The sequence below is a fragment of the Chiloscyllium plagiosum genome, chromosome 9, assembly GCF_004010195.1.
Source record: "Chiloscyllium plagiosum isolate BGI_BamShark_2017 chromosome 9, ASM401019v2, whole genome shotgun sequence".
In the NCBI taxonomy this organism is placed as follows: domain Eukaryota; kingdom Metazoa; phylum Chordata; class Chondrichthyes; order Orectolobiformes; family Hemiscylliidae; genus Chiloscyllium; species Chiloscyllium plagiosum.
Window position 1 is genome coordinate 41,580,401 of NC_057718.1, and position 17,925 is coordinate 41,598,325.

Genomic DNA, 17,925 nt, shown 5'->3' on the forward strand with positions numbered 1-17,925 from the left:
TATTTCCCAAAACTGCGCTCAGGTAAGTCACCTCCTGACTGTAAACGGTACTGCTGCTTTTCAGGAAAACTCACTCCACAAGAATTCATTTTCTTGAGACCTACAGTACATTTCCAATCACGTGGAGGAAACTATGGCCAGGAAATTCCTTGAACCTGCTTGTACTCTACCAGCATAACTTTGCCTGGAATGTGGCATAACGAGATTCATGGTATGCTTCTGGAAAAATATTTATGGCAGATCAAGACCAGCTCCAAGGGACCTGCTGGTCTATGGAAATATCATTTTAGACCATTAATCCACGTATACTGATGGACTGTCAAAATGTTGGTGCTGATAGCATAAAAATCATCAGCACAAAACTGCTCCAAAAACATGTTGGCAGGGGGACACAAAGTTGCTCCAGTGGCAGGGACACCCAGTTTCTTGGCTTCATCCCTTTATGGACTATTTTTGCAGCAGTGAAATGGGGGCAGCACCAGGGCTACCTGTCCACATTCAGATTATTCAGTCAGTCTTTGGGTTGATGCAGGTGTCAATGAGCCCAGTGTAACTGTTTAGAAGTGGCCTCTTGGTGTCAGATAGAGAAGTGGGGGGGGGGGGGGAAGGAAGTGGTACTCTGCAAGGACCCGTCCTGCCTGCCTCATGAAGCAGTAACTACAGGCCATTCCATCAATGAATGCTCTGCTGCCTTTCACCATGGTGACTTGGCTGCCAAAGTCACTTTCTGGTTTAAATATAAAGTTGGCAGCAACTTTCCAGCAACTCCTGAAACCAAGCACATCCCAAACACAGCGCTTTGTGTTCCATTATACTCATTTGGAGCGGTCACGAGGACAACCTAATCTTTGGGCTGCCCAAGGTCTCCGTAAGCTTTGCCCAGGCTTGTATCCTGGAGAGAACACTTCAGTTTTGCTGCAGAATGTCACTACAACATGAAAGTTACAATCGATAAGCCCAGTCTATTGGTCAAGAGAAGGGGTATTTCAAGTAGCCTTCCTTGATGGGACAGTCCATTGTGACCCACAGGTCAGCATTGGCCAGCTCAAATCAGACTGTCTCTAATGGGTAAAGAACTGATCTGCCTCTACCTTTCTCCTTCAATACAGATTAGAGTTTTACTCAACATGTGGACATAATCTGTCACATTAAGCAAAAAAGAAGTTAAGTCTTCCATCAGCAAGCACTGCTTTGAGAGAAGAATATAGCTGGTTGATAATGTGCAGTTCACATTTACTGTAGTGAGTTATAAGGAACCTGATAGGGTGAATATAGATGCACTTTGTCTTCCAGAGACCACTGACACAATGAGCAGAACGCTGAAAGGATCCCAGGTTCAACCAGCAAGGGAAGAACATAGAACAAAGAATGTTACAGCACAGTACAGGCCCTTTGATGTTGCGCTGACCTGTGAAAATAATCTGACGCCCATCTAACCTACACCATTCCATTATTATACATACGTATGTCCAATGCCAATTTAAATGCCTTGGTGTCAGTGAGTCTACTACTATTGCAGGCAGGCTGTTCCACACCCTTACTACTCTCTGGGTGAAGAAACTACCTCTGATATCTGTCCTAAATTTATCACCCCTCAATTTAAAGCTATGTCTCTTGGTGTTATCCTTCAGCATCCAAGGAAAAAGGCTCTCATTGTCCACCCTATCTAACCATCTGATTATTTAATACGTCTGATTAAGTCACCTCTCAAATTCTTCTCCAACGAAAACAACCTCAGTTTCCTCAGCCTTTTGTTGTAAGACCTTCCTACCATACCAGGCAACATCCTTGTAAATCTCCTCTGAACCCTTTCCAAAGCTTCCACATCCTTCCTACAATACGATGACCATAACTGCATGCAATAATCCAGCTGTGGCCTTATCAGTGTCTTGTACAGCTGGAAGAGTTCAGAGGAAACATATAAGCAAAGTGTAGGCTTTGTTATAAGTAACTTGCCACTATTGATGACAGAACCCTCCACAAATGGTTCAGAATCTCAACTCAAACAGGGCCATTAGCCTCATAAGTATTTATTCTCCAATGTATGCTCCACTACAGCAGTACTATGAGAAGCCTGGCACTGCTATCAGCAGAATCACTAAGTAAGATTATCTTTACTCACTGAGGGAATTCAGTTGTAACAGTACATGAGACAAGGCCCTCCTGCATTGGATGTTATGATCTGGGAAAGATAAATGACAATGGACAGAGACTACTTGTGCTATGCTGCTAATAGTTTTGTGTAACTCAAAGCTTCTTTTCCACAAGGTGTCTGGAGACATTGAAGTTCAGCGCATTGGCACCAACTGAATCTGATTGACAGATACTGTGATACAGATCCCTACCTGGTATTCACCAGGGTTAGGGTGCAAGACTTCATGATTCTCACTGAAAGCTGAAATGCTGTCCCTACATCAACATCACTTGTACTGCCTGCTGAGATATTTAAAAAATCCTCAACTTAGCTGATTCTTGGTATCCTCAAGCCTTCACAAACAAAGTGCATGAGGGAAAAGAAAGATACTGGGAGATACCATCCACAGTAACACTCGAAATATATGGGAAACAAGAATGGGAAATTGCTGACTGTTTTGTGGTTAAAATCATTGAGATTGCACTTGTCATTGAATTCAAGTGGTCGGTTCTCTTTATTTGTAAGAGAGATCCAAGAAAGAAGACAGTGAATGCATTAATAGCAGTTCAAATAGAAAGCATGTCAATAACTACAGTTTGTAACTTTGCCAGCATATCCAGATGTCCTTCGACACATGGAATGCTATAACTGTATGAAATGATCAAAAAGGCAATAACAAAAAAAAATGAAAACAATGCAAACAAAGCCTGGGGGGGTCATTACTGACTGCAGTAAACAGTTGGTCAGATGGTGGAACCCTGCCTTGAGTTATACCCTAGGGAGAACTCTGTCATCAAGGAAGAATTAGACTCTACAGAATGCCTGCCTATCATGGAAAAGGATAATATCAAACCCACAACAGGGCAGATTAGCAAAGCAATTGACTTCCTCCACATGCTGATGATATACCACCGGAATTTATCAAGCTTGGTGAACTGGCAGTTAGGCAATGTCGGAAAAAACTGCTGTTTCTACCAGAGGGAGGGGCAGTGACTCGTGAGAAGCAGATGCGTAGATTGTGACCCTTGTACATGACTGGGGTCAACTGTAGTGAGTGCATCAAATATTGAGGCATCTCCTTGCTGGGCATCTTGGGACTATGCCAGACCATGCTGTTGACTGTATCCCAGTGTGGCCTCAGGACTAGGAGATCTATAATTGACATGATTTTCTGCAGTAAGAGAAAAATCCATGAACAAAGAGGACATTGTCTTTATTGGTGACAGCAAGTCATTTAACTATGTAAGAAAGAGAAAGTGAGGGCTGCAGTTAGTGGAGATCAGAGCTGATAATGTATTGCTGGAAAAGCACAGCAGGTCAGGCAGCATCTAAGGAGTAGGAGAATCGACATTTCGGGCATAAGCCCTTCATCAGGAATGGCTGAAGGGCTTATGCCTGAAATATCGATTCTCCTGCTCCTCGGATGCTGCCTGACCTGCTGTACTTTTCCAGCACCAGACTCTCAACTATGTAAGAAGAGATGGTTTATTTAAACAGCAGCAGAAAATTGACTTCTGGCTCACTGCATTATACTCTTTTTGTAAAGGGTAAGATCAATTAGGACATTACAAGCCTTTAACATTCACAGTGGGAATAATCAAATACTGATGTCCTTTGACACATCCTTTTCTTTGCTGCTATCATATATCTTCAGGTCATCTACAGAAGATGTCAGAATAGACAGAAAGCTAGTCATCCTTGCTCATTTGAGATCCAAGATAAAAGTACATTCAGACCTCACGGAGGGTTGTCTACACTCTAATGCTGTATTAGTATTCCATGCTAAGACACACATTCAGTGGCAAATGGACAGATTTTCTCACATGTGTAAAGAGACTGATTTGACCACCTGCATGAGGAAGAACATCATGGTGCAGGATATTGCCATACTGCCATTGATCAGCCCTGCTAATGTGACTATGGAGGATATTGCCAGCTTCTCATCTCCCGCCTCCACAGTCAGCAGCACTGTGTCACTTGGTGCGTAAATCAACACACATATCACAAAAGCTTCAACTGAATAAGAGAGAATGGAACAATCACAACCTAACTGAGAACATCAAAACTAGGGTTTACTATCCAGCATCCTCAGAACACTCCTCTACAACAATAAGATCTGGACAATGTACACTAGGCAGGAGTAAAGACTGAAAGGTTTCCATCTTTGCCATCTCCTATGCATCCTTTGCATCTCATGGAAGGACAAGGTCACTAGCTCATTGCTCCTGAAGCAGGCAAATTCAATTAGCATACACGAATGGGAAGCCATCAATATCTGCACAAACTCAGCCAAGTTCACTGGATAAGTGACAGCTACACATCCAAAGACCATACGTATGGTGACCTGGCCACTGTCCATGACCTCCTGGGCAGACATATGTGCTCTGGTCCTTTTTCTGGGCTCCTTACTCCTGCCTCACCCCTACCTTAATCCTCCCCCTCACATCTTCTAATAAGGATCTTTCTTTTTCCTTGAGCACTTTTCTCAAGGGCTACTTTTTGATTTCAGAAACTTCTTTCTTATTCTCGCCAACTTGATGCAGTCACTTAGTAACACCAACTTTTGCATTTCTGTATTGCTGAAAAAAGACCTATTTTGTTGAAGCTTTTCATCTAATGCTCATCAGGACAATTCACAAGAATACCAATTCAATGGAAAAAAAACACATTTATATCAGGAGACAGGAGAGTGCTGATTGATAGAAATATTGCCATGGAGAATATCACTGTGAATTCAATTGAGAAATAACTGCAAGGCTTTGTTTAAATTTTAAACCAGGCCGATTAACTTTAACGAGTCAGATTAATACCTTGAAAAATGAACCAGTCAATGGCTGTCACTGATTTTGTTAAACTGAAATAGGCACAGTGTGTATGTACCTGGTCTGTCTGTAAGGAGCAAGATCCACTCTATTAATATGTGTACCTCCAGTATATATGCATTCACCACACTTTGAGCGTGACTGATATCCAAAATTATTAGGAGAGACCAGGACCTGAAAGCACAGCCTCACAGTGAAGCAGTGACCCTTTAGAACAGAGATGTGGAAGGATTTCTTCAGCCAGGGAGTGGTGAATTTGTGGAATTCATGGTTGCAGAAGGCTATGGAAGGCAAGTAATTGAGTGTATTTAAGACAGAGATAGATAGGCTGTTGATTAGTAAAGGGATCAAAAGATGTGGGAGAAGGCATGAGAATGGTACTGAGAAACATATCAACCATGATCGAATGATGGAGCAGATTTGATGGGCTAGATTGCCTAATTCTGCTCCTATATCTTACGGTATTCTGACTATTAATATAATTGCTTGCACACTCAGGATTATACAGCAAATATTGTTGAATTGCAGAATGACACATAATGTTGCACAGTGGGTTGCATGTTTTGCAAGCACGGGCTGGTTGAGTACAGTCAGCAAATTGTTTGTTACAAATGGAAGAAGGAACATCTTGTTGGATATAGTCTGTCAGTCTTTGGAACAGATGGTCCACAAACATGGCATCACACTGGCACTGAAATTTATATACCGTTTTATTCAATTGCGTGTAATCTGATCTAATCAGGGTAGCCATTATCCAACAGTATGGCTTTGATGCGCCTTTGTTCAGTATGTCTCACTTCATTGTTTTATGAGAGGGAAGACTGTCACAATTAGTTGGGGGAGGTGATGATCTAGTGGTACTAGTAGACACAGGTAATGTTCTGGGGACCCATGTCTGAATCCCAGCAAGGCAGATAGTAGAAGTTGAATTCAATAAGATGCTGGAATTAAGCATCTGATGTTAACTATTACATCTCTGGTTTATTAATGTCCTTTAGGGAAGGTAGCTGCTGTCCTTACCTGATGTGGCCTCCACACCCACAATAATGCTGTTGACACTTAATTGCCCTCTGTGCAATTAAAGAATGGCAATAAATTCTGGCCTAGCTAGCAACACTCATATTCTGTGAATGAGTTTTGAAACAGGTTTCCCTCCAAGCTACGTGCTACCATCAAGACTTGAAATTTGGAACATTATCACCATCCGATCATCACTGCTGGGTCAAAAGGCTGGAACTCCTCCTCTAACAGCACTGTGGGTATACCTAGAGTCCAAGGTTTGCAGCAAGTGAATCTTCTCATACAGTGCCAGTTTCGCACAAATATTTCAGCCTGAGAGTGGGGTTCTGAAGCCCACTGGGAGATTCTTCTTTAGTGACATTCCTAATATTAACATTCACCTTCATAGTGAGCACACACTCTTTACGAATAAGACAAGGAATAATCTTATGAAAAGGAATACAATGTGTTTTTAAACAATATTGCTTATGTTACAACACTTATTGTTATTCATTTAAAATTAAATCTGCTTCAAACTATGCTTCCTAAGTCCTGTTTCTTTGTAACTCCAGACAGAGGCATAAAAATTGCCACAACTCCTCAGTGAGAGAATGAGGGCTGGCTGGAGGAAGAGTATGGTTGTTGGAACTTATTCCAAACATCACAGCAGCTATTACTACTTCAGGTCACACAACCCCAACATTTTAGTTTGTGACTCCATTTGAGGTGCCAAGATTGCCTAAGCCCAACTTGGGAAATCCCTGGCTTAAACATATTGTAAGGAATATTGCTCCTTTTAGTCATAGAGTCAAGAGATGTACAGCATGGAAACAGGCCCTTTGGTCCAACTCATCCATGCCAACCAGATATCCCAACCCAATCTAGTCTCACCTGCCAGCACCCGGCCCATATCCCTCCAAACCCTTCCTATTTATATACCCATCCAAATGCCTCTTAAATGTTGCAATTGTACCAGCCTCCACCACTTCCTCTGACAGCTCATTCCATACACGTACCACCCTCTGCGTGAAAAAGTTGCCTCTTAGGTCCCTTTTATATCTTTCCCTTCTCACCCTAAACCTATGCCCTCTAGTTCTGGACTCCCCGACCCCAGGGAAAATACTTTGTCTATTTATCCTATCCATGCCCCTCATGATTTTATAAACTCTATACGGTCACCCCTCAGCCTCCGACGCTCCAGGAAAAACAGCCCCAGCCTACTCAACCTCTCCCTATAGCTCAGGTCATTAATAATTAAAACCTGATAATATCCCTTCACTTGAAAGAAAAATGTTGAAGTTTGTACTTATTGTGAGCACCGAATAAGCACAAAAATTAAGGAGTAAAGTTTAAGAACAAGCCCTGCTATATATTGGCAAGTTTTGAATGGTAATTAGGTAATGTTTTCTTGGAAAGAAAACTGTGCCATTTCACTTATCTCAGCAGTAAGACAGAGAAAATATTTATTCCATTTGTCACAGCACACCGAAACTGGTTATCTGGAATACTCGATGCTATTTGCTTTTCTCCAAATGTAACTGTTCTTAATGAAAAAAAAGTTGAAACACAGAGAAAACATTTTACATGAGAATGATAAGTCCTTTAAAATAATGCACGATATAAACAAGAAAAGGTAACTGGGATGAATATTTCAATCAATCATTTTACATGCAGCAAACTCCTTTTTTGGGATGATAGGCATTGTTGATGAGACTAGCATGCGGATCCCAAATTACTAATGAACTAAGTGAATTGTTAGATATTTGAGGGCAGTTAAAAGTCAGTATTATCGCTATGGATCTGGAGTCCCATGTAGATGAGAATGGATGAGGATGGCAGATTTCCTTCTGTAAAGGACACTAGTAAATCAGACTCTTTTTAAAACAACTGATGATATGGTCATTTATAATTCCTGACTTACCAATTGAATTTCGGCTCCACCAGCTATTGTGGTGGGATTAAATCCCATGTCCCAGAGCATTAGCTTTAGCCCACTGACATCTCCTGCCAGGTTTGGTGGTGATGAGGAACTTGATCCAAAGTCCTGTACTTGTTTTGTGTAATTGGGGCATTGCCTCGCCTCACCTCGCCTCTTACTTATTCAGTTTCTGCATGTTACATACAGGCAAGGGGTGACATGTTCCCAGACCAGAGAGAAATCATAGACCCTGGTGCTTCTCCTGCTGCTCCCCCATTGCAATATGACACATGTTACAAACATGGCTTTGTCAGTCAATTGTGCACAACTTGATTGTTCATATTATGCTACAGCTCCACCTTTTTGACATCAGTAATATCAAAAAGGTTTGAACCCCACAAGCACAACAAGGAACAATCCTCTGTACAAATGTAAAAATGTTGAACCAGCAGTGACATATTATGTTGGCACATAACACCTGGTTTTACTTCCAAGTTTTAAAAAATGGCAAAACCTTCCAGTAAATTAGTACCATCAAATTTGTTATTTTTATCCACACAAGCGGGCTTTGTTAACAGAAATATTGCATCTTGCACTGAGAGATAAATATTTTCTCAGTTTAAGTTGAAGCAAGCCGTATTTATATCTGCCCAATGGGGAGAATATAACAGAAAAACAAAATACTGTCAATGCTGGAAATTTTAAGGAAAATTACTGGAAATATTCAGCAGGCCAGACAGGATGATGAGAGAGAGAGAGAAGAGGAGAAATAGGACTTCAGGTTCATGATCTGCACTAATTCAAATGGAAGGTCAGTGAACTCAGTGTCTCTCTGCACAGATGTTGCCAGATGTGCTCAGCATTTCCAACACTTCCCACCTCTATTAGTTTTTGCCAGCCTTGCAAAAACAATCAGTCAGGCGTCTTGTGAGTCTTGCATTCCCCTTCAGCAAAAAACCCAGCAGCTGTTGCCTGTGATTGGGCTTGGCACAACATTAAACATGAACTTCAAAAAAAAGGCCCAGGTAGGCAAAACAAAAACCACATACAACTTGCTGAGGCAAAATCATTCATTGTTAAATGAATAATTAATAAAAATGATCGTTAAAATGCAAGTCAGGATATCTAACCAATAAAACTTCTTGGCTTTATCACTCAAGAAGCAAGGTAGAGGTATACAGACCAGCCCCAAGATGTGGTCAACAGGGGGAGGGTACTGCACAAGATATGGAGTTGAGTTTCACTAACACGGACCCTGCACTCACCTCTAGTGCCTCAGACTTTAAACTAATCTTGATGGAATACATTTGAAGATGGGATTCAGATGTAAGTTGCCTTTCAGCCTGGGTTTCTCTCCTTTCCTTATTTGGTGTATGTGTGGATAAGTTTTTGGGAAGGGAAAAAGGGTGCATGCCCCAAACCAAGCATGTGTGTGTGCCCAAATCACAACCACTCTCCAGATTCTCTCTCATTTACTCTCTCACTCTCCTGTTACTCTCATTCACTCAGTGTCTCTCACACCCACTTACTTATTTATTCTTTCTTATTCACACTCACCTGCTTTCCCACACTCACTCACTAATGGTCACATTCACTCCCTTGCTCATACCCAGTTATTTCCAAGTTCCCTCTCTCTCACACATTTGCTGACTTACTCACTCACTCACTGTCTCACAATCACTGCCTCACTAACCCTCATCATCAAGGGAAGACTGAGATCGGGAGGAAACGTATGAATATCAACCTTTAGAAGAATACTCAGAACCAGACACAGAGGAGGAAGTTTTGGAGGAGGAAGTAGACAAGGATCGTGTCGTAAAATCTCCAAACCCTGCACCTTCATATTCTGACTGGAGATTTGAGAATATGGAACAAGTAAGAATCTGTCCCCATTATTGAAATTTCAGGTTATTGATAAAGCCTCAGCCTACAGTCCTCACCACAAACAAAGCCAGAAATATAGGTTCCCGTAATATGTCAGAGGGAGGATTTCAGGTCAGGGAGATCACTCAGGAAGCTGAAATGCTGGGGTTTAGGGTAGGAGCCATGTCATATATAGCATCACGAGAGAGGGAGGCGGTTTAGTTGAGAAGCTGGCTCCAGGGGTGTGTTGGTGGCAGGTCAGGGAGCTTGCCGAGTGATGAAGGATCCATCAGCCATGATTCCACACATGCTGAGTGAGAGGGAGGGAGGTCTGATGCTGAGAAGGTGTCCTGGGTTTTAGGATGGTCATGGAGATGAAGTTGTCATCATCAGCCAATAGCATCATGTGTGAGCAGGTAAGTGGTCAGGATATTAGATCCACATGGTTTGGTCCAGGTAGGACAGGACCATACACCACCATTAAGCGAGATGGCTGAGAAGGACCTTCAGGTGAGAGGTGTGAGACACTAGCAACTTTATTTCTATTCATTGAACTTGTCCTCAGTAGCCTGCACTTCCAAACAGGTCCACTTGTCCAACATATGGTCCACAACATGAGTCACACATCGTTGGAAAAAAGGAGGCAGTTCACTGACTGGGGAATCTGATGCATCCCATTGGCTCAATGATAGCTGTTCGTTGGACCCCAGCAATCATTGGCCAATTAGCTTGACAATTGGCATGGTTCACATGCCAGATTAGCTGCTTTGGACACAGACCACCCAGTTTGACAAGCTGCATGGCCAATGAGCCCAAGCCTTTTAGAGACACGGGCCCAGAGATTCTTACAGCCTGCAGGCTGGCCTCAGTCCCCAAACTACTTTTAGTACCTTAGGTCATGTCATTTGACCCGTCACTTGTAGGTGTGCAAAACCAGGCTGAAGTGACCCACTCTCAATCTCTCCATCCTTATGGTGGGAAAGATGTCTGACGACTGCACTGTACTTTTTCTGCTTGGCACTATTAAAAGTATTACTCATTCTGCAGAGAACTGCATATGTGTTTTACCGTGCTGCACCCATTAATAAATAAGTACTACACTCAGCACGTCAGTTTTCCTTCATATTTTGTCAAAGTTTGTCTAATACATCCTAATCTAAAATGGACAAGTATCAAATTATGAAAGAGGTTCCAAAGACTGCAGTTTGGAAGAGATGGCACTCTGAATGTGGGTTTAAGAGACTGGAAAGGACATGGTAGGAAAGAAGCAATGAGGGTGGAAGCATGACTATTCTCGACAAATCAATATAAACATCAAAACCTGTATATTGCTGTGAAGTAACAGCAATCCGAAATCAGAGGGATAGTGGTGAGTGTCTCTCTTTCCTCCTTTAAATGTATAAAAAGGAAATATCATTGCAGGGAAGTATAAAGAATAGGGAGTCTCAAGTAAATAATTGACAAAGTTAAATCAAATATGATAGTGATGGCAGGGTGCGTGTTGTGTTGCTGCTGCAACATGTGGAAGCTGCTGGACACCAATGTGATCCAGAGCAGACACATCTGGAGTAAATGTTTGCAGCTCGGGGAACTTTGGACCTGTGTTGAGGAGCTGGAGTCTGTGCTGCAGACATTGCATCATATCAGAGAAGGAGAACATTACCTGAACACTTTGCTCCAGAGGACAGTCACACCTTTCAGGACAGGTAAAGTTCGCCTGTGACCAGAAACTGGAAGATGTGACTGACGCTAAGGCAGGTATGGGGACCCAGAAGGTTAAAATTCAGGAGTCTCGACCTCTGCAATTGTCCAGCAGTTACAAGATTCTTGCATGTTGAGCAGGTGAAAGTGAAGATTGCAGGATGGGTGAACAAACACACTTCAGCATCCTGATAATGGGAATCATTCAAGTGGCGGGAAGAAATAATAACGCAGTTATGGTAGGGTACAGTATAATTAGGTTAATAGATACAGTTTTCTGCAGCCATGAGCAGGGGTCATGAAAGCTATGCTGCCTATCCGGGTTAAGGACAGCTTCTCAGGTTGGAGAGAAACTTGGACTGGGAGGAGAAGGATCCAGGTGTCATTGTCCACGTTGGTATGAACAGCATCAGTAGGATTGTTTTAGGCTGTTTATCAAAGGAAACATATGCTGGCATTTGGCTGATACAGGAGAGGTGGGGGGGTTACAGAGGAACTATTTTAAACTTGATGGACTGAAAGGCACTTTCTTTGCTGTAGCCCTGTGTGCCTCTATGAGAGATTGAATAGATTAATGTACTTGTTGGAACATAGAAGAATGATTGAAACATACATGATTCTTGGGGAACTTGATAGGTTAGATATGGAAAGGTTGTCTCCTCTTATAGCAGATTATAGGAGCAGAGAGCATAATCTCAGAATAAGGGATCATGCATAAACAGAGAGATAAGGAGGAATGTCTTGTCTCAGAGGTGATGAATCTGCAGAATTCATTACCACAAAGGACTGTTGAGGCTAGGTCATTAAGCATATTCAAGGCTGAGACAGACAGATTTTTAATTAGTAAAGGAATAAGTGTGATTGGGAAAAGGACAGTAAAATGGAGTTGACTGCAGTCAGATCAGCCATGATCCCATTACATGGTGGAGCAGACTCAATGGGCTGAATGGCCTACTTCTGCTTCCATGTCTTATATTTTTATGGTTTCACAGTGTCAAGGCAGCATCTAACATCAGTTAATTTACCAACCTCCTCCAAGTTTTTCAGTTTAAAGAACTCTGCATTCTTGAATATTTTCCAGATCAATAAATTTCACAGTGAATGTAATTGGAAGATTCTAGAGATATGTCTACCAATTCTCCTGTGTTGTTACATGTTGTCAGTGATATAAAACAAATTAAAGACATTCTTCAATAGATGTTACTATCTGGCTGGAGCTAACTTATTCCAAATCTTCTCCTCACTGACAAAACTTGAAAATATCAGAATAATGTTCCATAAACTACTTTGTGACAGTAACATGTGATAAATTAGCAAATGATTAAAAATTTTCCTGAATAGAAAGCTTTTTAGTTGCAGTCACTGGCCTTCCTAAATTAACTTGGTTAAATAAGTATATTTTGAAATGACTCCTGTGGAACTATATTTAAAACATGTAAAAAATAAACTTCCAGCAGTCACTTCTCGGCAAGCCTTCAGTTGAGCTGCACTAGTGAATAAAACCCATAAATGCAGACTATAAAATGCAGCCAGCAATACCCAACTTATGTATTATACTGTGCATGGCTGAAAGTCATAACGGCCCAACAGGAAAGAGCACTGAATACACACGTTTCCACACATGCCTAGAGCTCCACTCCCTGGTACTTTTTTTGTTAGGAGAGTGAGCTTAAGTGTCCACTTGCTCATGACGTTAGGAAGATTCAATATTAAGATGATAAAGTGCTCAGAAGTTGCAACAGACCACTTGAACATGGATGAAATACAAACAAAATTGTGCATCTTCAGTTCAAATTCCTCGGAGAACAAGACAGTTAGGACAGTTCCAAATTTCCAGTCACATAAAAGATTCAATCTAAATTTCATTCACTGAATTGTTTCAGATGGTTGTTTAACTATGTTGCAATACCACCAGTTGTTGTTTATAGGGATTTCGTGGGCATGGGGTTGAGGGGGGAGGGTGGCAAGGGAAACAAACATTTTTATATATAGTTTCCATGATCTTAATGCATTTTTGTCATTAAAATGAGGTTTAGAATATCACCTGTTTTGGGGTGTTTTATAAAATATATAAACCCTAAGATAGTTGCATATTTTTGATAACAGGCAGCAGCAATCAGAAATACCATCTGTAATCAGGTTTTCTGCCTAAGGCAACCACTGCAATATAATCAAATCATTCAATAAAATGGCACTCATAGATTGGATCTAAGCCTGCTTCCACAAGCCAGCAAATGTTTTCATTGCTGCTGTCAACTGTGTGATACTGTGCTTTTTAACAAAAAAAATTGGACAAGAATGCCATACAGCATTGCAAACTTGCATAGGAAACTTGAAGACTACATATGCTTGTAAATGCAACCCTTGTTTAATTGGTGTTTCTCAAAGTATATTTTAATTATGATCTATTTGTAGTGACTAATTTAATGAATAGCTGTTTTTATTCTGTGGGATTCCAAAACTTCTTATCTGTATGTTTTGAAATTTCAATCCAGCACTTTCTTTGTCTACAATTTGGATGACAAGTTTGCAAAGATTGAAGTCATTCTTTGTTTAGATTACATGAGATTCTGGGAATCTTACCAGAGTTTTAGGATATTTTATAAATCCTTCTGTGAAAATCATAATCCAGTGGTATTTTAGGAATTTATACTCGAGTTACAGAAATGATATTCTAAATAAGAAGAAACTTTTTTTTAAATCTGAGAAATTATTTAGCATTGTGTGTCTAGGAAGTACAAATATATGATAAGTTATCAGATTCTAAAGCAGCACCTATAAAACAGTGAATATTCTCTATCATGTGTAGAGTACACCAGCAGCTAGAAGCTGCTGGTCACAACTGTTGTCTAAAATGTTAAAAATTTCTCCAGAGCCAAATAATAATGAAGAAAAAAAAGTGAGGAAAATGAGTTGGAAGAAGGTTCACAGGATGGAGTGATGGCTTGGAATTTCCTGGAAAGTTTCAGTGAAATTATATTGCAAAATTGGAAGTGTGCCAGATTTTTCCAAGAAAATTTGTGCATAGCTGATTAGCACCAGTTTACCGCTGATACATCACAATGTGCAAATTGCCTCAATTACTTACAACACTTCTGAGATAAAGCTGCCAAAACTCTCTGCTGCTTATTTACATAGCTCAATCCCATGCAAAACACCAAGCCCCATACAGAAAATATATCAGTGCAGAAGGACACCATTCAGCCCACTGTGTCCATACTCTTTGCTCTCTGTGCAACAGACCCATTACTCAGTTCTACTGATGCAGCTCATTGCATTTAAACGCCTATCCAATGTCCTTCTGAAATAACTTATCTTCCAATGCCATTGTAAGCAAAAAAATCATTGTCATTATTACTTACTACATTAAAAACATTTCTTTATCATGTACCCCTTGCACCACTCGCCCAAAACCTTAAGTCTGTGTCTGTTGGCCTTTCTACCATCTGCTAATGTAAACAACTTTTCTTTGTCCACTTCATCTAAATTAGTTATAATCATTTACCCCTTAATCAGATTGCACCTCAATCTCCTTCACTTCAATTCCTGTTTCGCCCTGCTAAACTCGTACCTAAAATTCCTCATCTCAGGTATCACTCTATTAAATCTACGTTGTATCCTCTATCCCTCACATTTCCTGGACTTATGCAATAAAATGAAATGCCCTGGAGTAGAATGAATGGCAAGTATTTAGGAATCTGATATTGACATAAATGGGAGTTCTGGAGTTTGACCAGGATTTTCCTCATAATTTGAAACAATACACTTGCTGAGAGGTAGGTGTATTATACCTAACTAAAGTGTTGTTCTCCTTGAAATACTTTAACAGTCCCCGCATTTAGAAAGGTTAAAACTGTTGAAAACATCCTCCCACTCTGCTTAACCATGTCCTATGTAATACTGGGAACCATGAAGCAGCAGGTGGAGGCATAAGGCTCCAAAAAAGAGGTGAAATGGCTGAAGATAACACTTTGTTATTTCACCTGTTGATGGTGCTGTATTTGCACTTGTTTTATGCTGATTCTAACAGTATGCCATACAAACCAGGGCTCCACAATTTGGATCTACATTCTACAGCATGGCGAGTGCAGAAACCAGCAGAGGTTTTGATGTGGGTTAAATTCAATCGAGGAAATGCCAACATAAAAGAGTTATTTCTGGAAAGTGAACCAGTTGATTGTGTACTTCCTTAGGAAGTGGTGAAATTACAGGTTTTGAACAAATACAGTATTGGAAAAAAAAATCCTGAGGAATCCTGACTTGACTTTCACCGGTGCCAGCTGCCTTAAAGTGGTTACAAATAAAAAGCAGCAGGTGAGGGGGCTCTGGAAAGGAACGCCTGGCTGGGTGGGAAAGGCTGAAAGGTGGACTTTCAACATCGTGTTGTCTTTTAAAAGGAAGATGCGTCTAAATGACTATTCGACAATCATTTCTTCCAGTCCCCTTCACTACCGCTGAACTGATGCAAGAAAACAGGAGGCGGTGTCAAGTAGCTGATGTCTAACACATTTTATGACGGTGCCCGTTGGAGGCGAGAAGTATACACGTAGGAAAAAAAACAAAATTGCAAAGTCCGTGGCTCATGAAGCTTGGAACAGGCTATCTTTGGGCTTTCAGTGAGTAGCCACACAGCTCGCCGCCCTAAGGGGGGAGAAGCTGGAGTCTATGTTCTGAGTTTCTCATGGTGGAGCATGTGTATATCCCATGCGCGGTGAGCACTAACCCCCAACCCCCACCCCGATTGTTTCGAAAGTCCTGCACCTTCATTCCGTGAACTGAAAGCACTGGATCACTTTCTGCCTGTTCACCGGAGGACAGAGCAGAGAGCACTGAGGCTCAGACTGGGAGACTGCTGTTCCCTACAAAAAACATACACAGTCCTGGGGCAGTGCAAGTTCTGCACCACCACCCAGGCAGCAGACTGGAGATTGGAACAAGTCATTTGCACTCTGGAGTTTTGAACCTGGAACACACAGCATGCAAAATCGGAGCAAGAAGTTACAAGTTTAGCACCATGTGCGCCAGATTCTGAGGAATTATAGGGAAACCTTGTATTTACATAGCGCTTTGTAGGACATCCCCTCCCCATTACGCTTTACAGCTAAGAAAGCGACTTCTGTCTGCAGCACGAGTTTGCATTTGAACAAAAGCACTCACTTTCACTCTCAATCAGATTTACCCCCCCCATACAAATGAGTTTGAAAATATTTATAAGGAGAGAAACATGTCCATAAACGTGAATTGAAGTGAAACAGCTCACGGGCCCCGAAAGGTTTGAGATTTGCTTTCGGGGCGACTCGAAGTATATCACAACGTCAGTGTCTGGCCTCGATTTCTCGCTTATTATCCCAAGCGCCTTTTCCCTTCCGAGGCTGCATTCATATTCGGACCCAACAACTATTTAGGGCCAGTCTTCTTCACCAAGGTAACCAAAGCAGAAACACCACTGAGTCAAACCACACTCCTTCCTCGTTGTTTAGAAATATCGAGGAAGGTGCCCTCCAATAAACAGCAAGGAGATATAAATTCACCTGCCAATTGAGACATGATTCAGGGCATTAAAGGCAACTTTTTTTTTGAGTTTTTAAAGAGGGAAACGAATGTCTAAGCTGTTCTGATACCATCGTTATTATCTCACCACTATCCCTTTGACCCAGTGCTGGGGCGGAATGGTGTTGGCGTTCAGCCCAAGCTGAGAGTCTGACAGTGTTTCTATAACGGCCAAGGATATCACTGTACGTGAAACTGTACCCTGAGGATTGTGAGGCAGACCACTTCCGTCCTTTAACCGGGTGCAAAATGATTTGACGTGCACGTGTTCCGGACAGAAATAGCCATCCCACTTCATTGGGGGGGTGGGGTAAACTCTGTTGTGAAGAGCTGTGGTCTGAACTGATAAAAACCTGGCCTAATAATTGTTGACATTGACCATGGTTACAATACTGAACCGTGGGAATACCTCAAATTTCGACAGTTGTCCAAACTATGATATTGCGTTGTTAATAGGATAGGTCATCAGCTATTTAACAAAAACAAGCATACCCATGCACAGTCTGCAACAATTCTACGGGTTGGTTTCTGGTGCGGACCTCCTTGAAAAATCTCCTTTGACAATTTAGGGATGTGGAACAGATTTTTATAGATTTTCTACGTACGTTCTTCACACAATCCTTCCGTTAAATTAACCACAGGAGAGCAGCAACAATATTTCCAAGCCAAAAAATGTAATTTTAGTTAATTTAAAAATAAAAGGTTATCTTTTTTTTTAAAAAAAAGCGTGAATTTCCACATTCTGTATCAGAAATGGACAAGTGCTGGGCAAGTTGCGAAATTCTCTCAAGTAAGCACTTGAAAAGTTGCAGAGGGTCGTTCAGCACTGAATGGGTTAAATGGTAGCTGGCGATCAGATTGTGTATCCATGAGCCTGCCTGCCGTGTTTATTTACACAGCACCTGTCTTGAAATTTCACCATTTCCACTGAAGACTGC

At 41.4% G+C, this 17,925-nt stretch overlaps 1 protein-coding gene across 3 annotated transcripts in view; it reads right to left on the reverse strand.

The window, feature by feature from the left end:
- The window catches only part of tgfb2 (transforming growth factor, beta 2), a 98,671-nt gene that overhangs the window by 78,926 nt on the left and 1,820 nt on the right, over window positions 1-17,925 (reverse strand). The window lies entirely within an intron of this gene.